Genomic DNA, 10,398 nt, shown 5'->3' with positions numbered 1-10,398 from the left:
GATGATTAATTGAGACAAAATGTTATATGCAAGTTCCATAATTACATCTTCATGCACCGACATTCTTCACAAAAAAAATAGCATAACAAAAATCTAACCATAATTTCAAAGCAAACTATATGATAACAGGAGAGTAAAAGGAAACGTCACCAGAAGAGTCAACAGCGAGAGCGACTTGGACAAGCTTTCGATGGAGTTTAAAGGAGGAGTCGGCGAATGACTCGATGTCGCCAAAATGTTGTTTTGCTTGTCCATTTGTTGCCAAAGTTCAAAACTAAAGACTCGTAGAGAGCGAAATAAAAGAACAGAAAAACAAAGGAAGAAAAGGAATGAAACGATTTTAAGAAGTTTTGAGAAGGATAAAAGAGTGCAAAATTTTAAGAGGAAGGAAGGGAGTAAAAAATTTGGAAAGGACAAAAAATGGTTGAAAGTTTTAGGGAGGTATTGTTTAGCTATAGATGTTTTTGGTATTGGAGAAAAAAAATTAGGGTAAAATCTTAGAGAGAAGATATAAAAAAATGAAATAAAAAATAAAAAAAATATATTATAATATGAAAAAGTTATAAACCTCTTAAAAAAGAATTAAAACCTTCATAACTATTGTCATTTAGTCATTTTAAGAGAATATTTTAAATCATTGTGAGATTTTTTATAATTTTTGCAAACTAATCTCCTTAGGATAACAGTGTGTAAATATATCTTTAAAGCCAAACGAGGCAGTGTCCCTAGCTGTGACAGTGAAGAAAATAATATTGTTTTAATTTTAAGATGAACTTGTGGTGTTCATGATGCTTGGACAATTCCAATTTGCCACAAATCCCAATACAGAACGCCTCTAATGCAAGAAAATTCTTACTGAGTCTTTTGTAGCTACTAACACTCAATGCTTTTAGATAAGGAAGTCCTACCCCTCAGAATAAAGGCTTCACATTATCACAACATTGAATAGGTAAAACAACGTTTGATTCTTACCTATAGAAATTATTTACTGATAAATAACAATGAGAAATTTACTTACGAATGGATACACCCACTGAAACATATTTTCCAGAAACCAAAAATTATAGGTAATTTACCTACGATCTAATTACTTACGGATTTTGTGTTGTTAGTAATCTGTGAATAATTTCTAATTACGTGCAGATTTTTGTCACTACCTACTATTTTAGCTATAGCTAAATGCATTTTGTTTTTTTAGTGTGTATCTAGTTGATTGATAATTAGATACTTAGTTTTCATGTTTTTAAATAAATGATTGGAGTATATAATATGTATAGATCTAATATGTGTATACGATTTAATATATATATATATATATATATATATATATATATATATATATATATATATATTAAAGTTTTTAAAACTCAAATTTAAATATCTTGTTCTATATGATTATGTTGTTTATGAAATACAATAATATATAGATGACGTTGTCTATGTATATGTGTATTTTGATTTCTTATAAACTAAGAAATGTTATTTTAAAAAACATGTTAATATTATATAAATAAATTTTTTTATCTCACGTTGATTACTAATAATACATGTGTCCGTGGAATGTTACATATTTTACATTAATTAAAAATGTTTAAAATGTTACGTATGGTTCTAATGACAAACATTATTTATAGGGAAGCTAATCATTCTCGGAGACATGATATATAATGTTGATTACTCTAACTCTTTTTCAAAAAATTTGATATAATTGTATTTTTAATTTAAAAAAAAAAAACATTACAAACCAAAATTTTCATTATCACAAATTTTAAAATAACGAAAATAAAAGCCTATTATGCATAGATACTTTAATTTGTATGTTTGACGTATATTTGTATTCGATATTTTACTTATACTTATCAATAAATATATAAATTAATAATACTTTTATGATGATAATAATTTGTAAATTTTTACGTTGAAAATGTTCAATACATTTTATTTTAATTTAAATTCATATAATAATAATATATTTATCATATATATTTTTAAGAATTTTTATACATATTTTTAATATCATATATTACGTGTTGTGTTCTATTATTTTTAAAATAAACATATATGACGTATCATATATATGTATTGTATCCAATGCTACATGTATTATATTTGTGCATCATAGCTAAAAAACAATTATTTTAAATTTTAATAGAATATAACAAATTAAAATTCACTCGTTTTAACGATATTAGAAGATAAATAATTAGAGGAAAGTTCTTCATAAGAATTGAATAAATAGAAAACACAAGGCAAGTACTTTTTCTATTCTTTTATCAAAACAAAGAAATATTCCATTGTACTCTCATGTTTCCACATTTCTACTCCCCCTTTACTCTCTCTATTCTGTCTCGGCCCACAGCAAATTAACATATTTCCACTTACCGAAAGATAAAAAAAAATAAAAAATAAATCTTAAGGAATATATTTATATATTTGTCTAATACAACTCAACTAAATAAAATAAATTAAAACATTTTATTTAGTTTAATGATAATTTTTCCCAAGTTTTTTTTTCATTGTATGTTGTTTTTAGTAATTAGGCTTCCTTTCGGATTTTTTTTATGACAATTCTGACATAAAACATATGTTTCCCCATCATTTCAAGTTGATTTGTGCCTCCTATCTAAGCATTATTAAGGAGAATATAATTGAAAGAGTATAGTATATGACAGAACACTAATCAGTGGTTGATTGATGCATTAATTTTAATCATGGTATTTACTATAAGGTAGCACATGACATGGATCCCTTTCATGCCTGGTTGTGATTCAGACAAAAGAATTCAAATGTCCATATGAAAGCTTCTAGGTTGGTGCAGCATATAATATGAATGCACATTATGCCAAAAGTGATGAAGACAACATTAATTTGGTAGCATTTATAAGTGAAATATGAACACACTTTGGAAGATTTAAGGGGACCATTATTGTCTCTATGGGATCATCAATTATGTATCATAATAACTACAACTATTGCCACCTCTTACTAACACACCATTTACATTTCACACAAACAATAACTAAGTTAGATGTTAAATTTGTTTGCAGGATAATTACGTAACTTATTAGTTAAGAAGTAAATTTTAAGTTTAATTCAATTTTGAAAAATTGGTCTACAAAATTAAATTTTTATTTATATTATTTAAATTTGATTTATATTTATTTAATGAGATCTCAAACATAACCATTTTTAAAACTTTAAAATAATTTTATGAAACTTTAAAAGTATTAGAGTAATTTACTCTATCTTTTTTATAATTAGGATAAACATTTAAAAGCAGAAAAATAATATTACAGCATAATGTCTTGGTATACAAAGAAGATAAAGAGAAAAATAAATCGAAATATATATAGAAGTAACATAATTATTTATTATATTATATTACCTTATTCAAATTGAAAATGTAGTAACTTTTTTACATACAGTTAAAAACATGTCATTGAATTATTCTATATTTTATAATAATATAAATTTAGTTTAACTTTAACTATAAAATCATCATTGGAGATCAGAGGTAAATGAAAATAAAAAGGATAAAACTTTTTTTTTAAGTAAATCCTGCATTCCAAATATATTTCAAAAATTGTTCACTAAATCATTAGATATAATTTTTTTTTCATTTATCAAAATGATAAGACTAAATCTCTAGAATCATCCCAATAATATCGAATTTATCAAAATGATAACGTTAAATCTTATGAAGTTATGATAATAACACTATTTTATTTGTACTCGATCTAAAAGTATCCGACACTAAAACACTCTTTGTACTTTTACTTGTACTCTAAATAAATCTTGAAACTCTTATTTAAGTATTAAAGAGTTTTTTGCAATTGGATCTTCTCTTTTTTGGACCGACCTACCTTACAAAGGTACCTTAGGATTTGTCACTTGTCTTACAAATCCAAAATTCAAACCCGATAAGAACATTATCATTTGCAATGTTTTGTCAAGTATTTAAATTGTCTTCAATGATAAAATCATTATATCAAATAAGAAAAATTAATTATCATAGTGGACAATTAAATCAAACTTTAAGTATTTAAATATATTGTCTATCACTATAGAAAAAGTTGGATTTATTGACAACCAATGTTTGTTAATAACTGCAAAAATCTGTCAAAAATATCATTTTTGTGATAAATTACCAGATGGTAACACTTATTAGTAGATATATCTGTCAATAATTTTCTAACAAATGAATCCTTTGATAATTATTAACAAATATATCCTTTGCCAATTGTAACATTTATTTGACTTTTAGGTGTAACATTTATTTGCATTAAACCTTGAACTTGCTAAGGTAAAACTACAAAGAAAATAAACATGGAGGTGGGAGAAAAAGAGAAAGAGAAATGAGTGTCACTAGTGTAGTAGTGTCTCACTAGTAGGATGCAAATAGAAAAAATCTAAAGTGAGAAGGAACACTGAACTACAACTCACTTGAAACAGTTTTTATGTGAATGAGCATAAATTGTTTGTATTTTAATAATTTATTAGAACTTTTGCCATAAATTATGAGTAAAGTATTGAGAAAGGTTTATTTCATTGTTGATTTTTAATATGAGTTGGAAAATAAAATTGAGTTGACAATGAACCATAGAATTCACAAACATAGTGTTATACTTGCAAGAGAATCCATTAACATTCTCTCCAACCATGGACGACCATGCTTACAATCTTTTCTCCAAGATCCTCACACTTTCTCAAACCAAGTTGCATTAGTAATTTCCAATTATAAATATGCATAAAACCTAAGGAAAAACAAGAATCAAATTGCATAGTTTTTATTATTAAAAAATTTCAATAACCAAAGTTTTTTCATGGCATGTCCCAACATGTTAAGTTTTCTGTTTTTATATATTGGCCTCATATCATCTCACCAAACTATGTCTTTGTCCAAAACAAAGCCCTCTAATTTAATCCTTGTAGCTTCCAAGTGCATCACAAAATTGTGTAAGTGTGCAACTTTCTTAGAAAAACACTTAAACCAATTTCGTCAAAACCAATTCTACTCTTAAACTAAACGTGTACTCAGTAATTGCACATCATCAAAGTTTCATTGAGAAGTTGATTTTTGTGACATATTGTAAAAAAAACATTACATTCATATAAAGAATAAATTGTTCAATAGAACCCTAATTCTCAATCGATTGAACAAATCCTACAAATCAAAGTAGTAGCGTAGAGAGACAAAAGCTTGAAGTAAAGCTCAATCACAACAATGTAATCATGGTCGATGCAACAACTTTTTTTAAAATTATATTTTTAAAAATTATATTTTTAAAATTATTTGATATACACTTTTTTTTACCTCTTAAATTATATTTTTTTAAAATTAAAATAACTACTTTACAAATTTTATTTTGTATGTGACTGTTATTTAAATTATTTATTTTTTCAATTTAATCATTTTTAAAAATTTAATTATTTTTAAATAAAAAGAACTACTATAATAAAATTATGAAAATTATTTACATTTACTTTTATAAATTTTGTATTTGTAGTAATGATAATTTTTTGTTATAAAAATAAATAAAACACATGTGCACATTGTTTTTACTAGTATACGTTATAAAAAGACTCTTCTGCTGGTCACTAACATTATAGTAAAAGAAAAATACACGTGATGTTTAAAAATTCATGATTTTTATTTTTAAATCGTTTGCAATCAGAGAAAGTTGTTGTGAAATAAAAAGATAGCGTGTTTCGCGAATTTCGAAGCAAGACTCTTATTCATTTGAGTTGAAAGATCATTCTAAGATGCTGCTGCTACTTTTTTTTTTAAGCCAGAATGGTTAATTTATTACTATATATATATATATATATATATATATATATATATAAAATTTAATGTGCATATTAAGACATTTTTCTACGAAGACAAAAACAAAGACAAGAGGCATATCTATTGTAGAATAAAAGTTTAATAGGTTCAGAGCTCCTTATATTTGTGGGTTCGTTTTAATTGGGTCCTCCAATTTTGAAAGTGATTAATTTGGTCCCTAATTTAACAAAATTGAGTCAATAATACCTTTCCGTTAAATATAATGGACGGCGTTAACTTTTTAAACATGTGGCATGTTGAGACATCCTTTTATTTGCAGGTGGCACAGTTTTATTTGAAGGATGCTTCAACATACCACATGTTTAAAAAGTTAATGACGTCCATTGCATTTAACGGAAAGGGTATTATTGACTCAATTTTGTTAAATTAGGGACCAAATTGATCACTTTCAAAATTGGAGGACCCAATTGAAACGAACTCACAAATATAAAAATATAGGGACCTCCGAACCTATTAAACCTAGAATAAACAAATAATTTGGATTTTAAATATGTAAATAACTGTTGAATTTAATTCTTAGAAGAATCAAAATCCCATTTAGTTTCATAGTAAGTAAAAATATTGATAAGTTTATCTGTTACTAAGTGTAGTGTGACATAGATTTTACTGATTACAAATTTATTTTAAATTATTTGAATGGAAAAACATTAATTCTTTTCATTTTATAACAAACTGAGTTTATTTTGTTGTACTGTTCTTTAGCTCTGTTAATATTTATCAGTAAGTACATTATAAAATAATAATAATAATAATAATAAAATTTTAATTTTCTTTTATTTTAAATTAATAGATATTTTTTAAAAATCAATAAAACTTTTCATGCCAAATTATTCTAAAACCAATGGAAGAACTTTGATTAATGTTTTTGTTTGGTAGAGGTAAAGCAAATTAAGAGATTGCAAAAGAAAGTAGGAAAAATAAATAGATAAGAAATATAAAATGGTTGTTTGATAAGAAAAGCAAAGTAACAATGGATAAATATTGAGAAGAGGAAATTATTATTTTTTCTTAAAATAAAATTAAATTAAATTTAAAAATATATTATTAGGCCTTTAGTTTAGATCGGTTTCTTTTATTCGAAACTAACTCGTCTTGATCTTCGGTCTAAATCGATTTATCTCAACCTTAGTTTTGGATTGTCAATCTCAATTTATGATATGAGTTAATTTATATTGATTTTCGACTTGAATTGACTAATCTCGATCTTCGACTCATATCAATTTATCTCGACTTTCAATCTAAATTGATTAATTTTGATCATTAATTCTAGTCAGTTCATCTCAACTTTTAACTTGAAACGATATATGTTACCCTTCAGTTTAAACCAAAGTGCAATGACACCTTTACTTTTAACCACTCTATAGTTAAAATTCTCATACAACCAAAATTGCAGAAGAAATAATAATATTATTCAGCACATGTTTCAACCCCATCTTACATCCAACCAGTCTAAGATGTTGTAAGAGAACATTTATGTTGAAAAAAGAGATTCTGGCGAGTGCCGAATGGAGAAAAAGTATAAGCATTAGTGAGAATTTATAGAAAATTTGGTATTAAGTGTTTACCTAATAATGGAACCTAAATCATGGCTCTAAAATGACCAACTAAGGTGACTCACCCTCCTTTGGCATATTGAGTATTATTTATACAAGTACAATGTCTCTATATAGAAAGACATCATTAGACTACATTTACTGCAAAATGTTGTTCTCACAAATTCAAATTCACTATCTCAAATGAGGATACACTATCATTAAATGTTGGATAGCTAAAATATACCAACCAATATTCTTTTTATTTTGTGTGATATGAAATACCAAATTAATTTTAATTATATATTGTGTGGTACACTCAAGAAATTTTGTGAGCTTTTATTAATGAGAGGAACAAAAACTATTTTTTATATATACGAAATATTAGAAATAAATGAACAACAACATTTTTATAAATTATGAATAAAAAAAATATTTTAAACTTCGTTAGATAATTTGCTTTTGTTTCAAAAGGTGAACAATGTAATTATTTATTTTCGTTTTGATGTTTATTTACGACTGTTTAAATTTTAATATACTTAGCTTCAGATTGGTTTTTATAGGGAAAATATTTAAAAAAGCACACATTAAAGAAAACTACTTTGTATATTATATTATAACTAATATAAAAAGTGCATATTTAAATTGATATTATGTACAGAGATAATGTTGAATATGTAAGTATTTTATATTGGTTAATAAACGGTGAAACGCTTTCACATTAAATTAAAGAGCAATAATATGTTAGTACATATTTTTTTTATAATATGTCAGCAGAATAACAAATAAATAATAAATTAATAAAAAAATTAACATATATAGTGTATCAAAATATGGTCAAAAAAATTTGTTACAAAATAATTTTTTTTTCTTAAATTAAATGAGTATTTTTCTTCATAATAAATCAACATGAAAACTCCTTCCAAAACGAAGGTAGGATACCACATTGTAGGCTCACAGTATTGAGCTAATGAATATAAATTAAAATCAGCATCTAATCTTTCGTGGACCACAATTATGCCAAGAACTTTTGGATCATAAATTCTTAACAGAAAGTTAATTATATTTTTATAATTAAATTAATAAGTAAAGTGCACATGAAAAGGGGTTGGATCCTTCAAACGTACCTTTCTGATGGATGTGGTTTTAATTATTGTCCTTGATTCCATTAGAAAAATCAAATTGCAGAAGATACATTTGAAGAATTTCTGAATTAGCTGCATGTGAAAGAAGGATTTTGAATTTCCAGCTCAAGATTGCGTAATCCTTTTTAGATAAATGGAAGTATCAATTTAATGATATGATTGATACCTTAGATTAAGTTATATCAGCCATTTAATGCAAGTAGTCTTCTAAAGTAATTAAAAAATTGAGAAATAAAAAGTCAAAGAGTGTGGTTTATTATCCAATCTCGAAGATAAAAAGTTGGTGTCTTTCAAGTTGAGATATTGAATGTTGTAAACTAAAACTTTTTCATGTTATCATAATCTTTTTTTCTTATTCTCATTTTGGATCTAATCTGAAACAAAACTCAACGTGGTATAACTTTGAATTTTCAACTTTTTAGTCATATCAAAGGAAAATTCAAATTATGTGGTATTATTATTTAAAAGATAAATATATTTTTATGGTGAAAATTAGAATTAATTTTTCTTTTATATTTATTAAATTTTGATATGATTTAGTTTTCTAATTTTATAAATGTGTGTGAATTTAATTATTTTAATTAAATTTTATTAAATTTATTTATTGTTTAAAACACATTTTATTAGCATTTGAATTATATTATACCGTTTAATATATTTTCGTTTTAATGTTAATTAAGAAACACAATTAAAACACTATATAAACTTAACAAAATTTGATTTAAAAAACTAAATCACAAAATTCTAAAAATAAGAAACTAAATTAATATAAAGTTTTGAATATGAACTACTAAACTTTTAAAACGCACTAATATCTATATATTAAAAATTAGTATATTTTAAAATATTAAAATAAATTTCTTTTAATATATGTTAACAAAACAGAAAAATAGTATAAAAATTCAGGAAACAATTCAAATTTTGGTGAAAAAGATTTATATATCAAAAGCCAACTAGAAGCACTTAATTTGTGATCAAAGTATTCCCTACTCTACAAACTAGTGAACTTGAATTATTCAAGTCACCATACTCTTGCAAATAGTTTAACATACATTCAGTGGTTATTATAGAATTCATATATATCGAATCTCAGATTTGTTTGAAGGGTATGACCTTTAACTAGGATTGTGATTCACCCACATTTGAACCTTATAAAAGTGTCACCTTTGACATTATCACGTAGATTATTTTATGCATGGTATTATTATTTTTTTAAGAAAAAAAAAATAATAAGAGACAGTAGTGTCTGAATTCAATGTAAGAAAAACTTCACGAATTTAAAATTACTCGCTGTTCTCAACAAGATACATGAAGATTTGAATCTAATTAAATGTTGAAATTATACATAATACTCTATTATATGTTATGAAAGGTAAAAGTGCTTTTATAAATACCTCTCACCTTTCATTAGGGTACCATCTTCATCACATTAACTTTTAAATAAAATTGATCTAACTAATTGGGTAATTTTTGTAGGCACTAAGATTTTAGATATTTTTTTTATCTAATAGCTTTTAAAGCTTCAACCTCATAAGCAATATTCAATTGGTAAAGGGCATTTCTCCTTTCATTTTTTTATTTTATTTATTTCATGATTCAATGTTGGAACCTTGAATTTATAGGTTTCCAAAACATATTGCAAGTCAAACTTACGTAAGGGAACACAATTGCCACCAAACTAAAGTTATACCTAAAAGAGAGCAAAAAAAAATGCTCCGTATTCATTAAACCATTATTTTAAAGATATTTGGAGAAGCTAAATAATCTTACATAAGTCGAGATAAAAAAATAACTTAAATTCTTTTGATTATATCATTTAAAAACTAAAGTAAAAAACATTTAAATATATTTCTTTTTTAATTATTTTTGACAT

Source organism: Vigna angularis, chromosome 8 (assembly GCF_016808095.1).
Source record: "Vigna angularis cultivar LongXiaoDou No.4 chromosome 8, ASM1680809v1, whole genome shotgun sequence".
In the NCBI taxonomy this organism is placed as follows: domain Eukaryota; kingdom Viridiplantae; phylum Streptophyta; class Magnoliopsida; order Fabales; family Fabaceae; genus Vigna; species Vigna angularis.
This window is presented reverse-complemented; position numbering follows the sequence as displayed.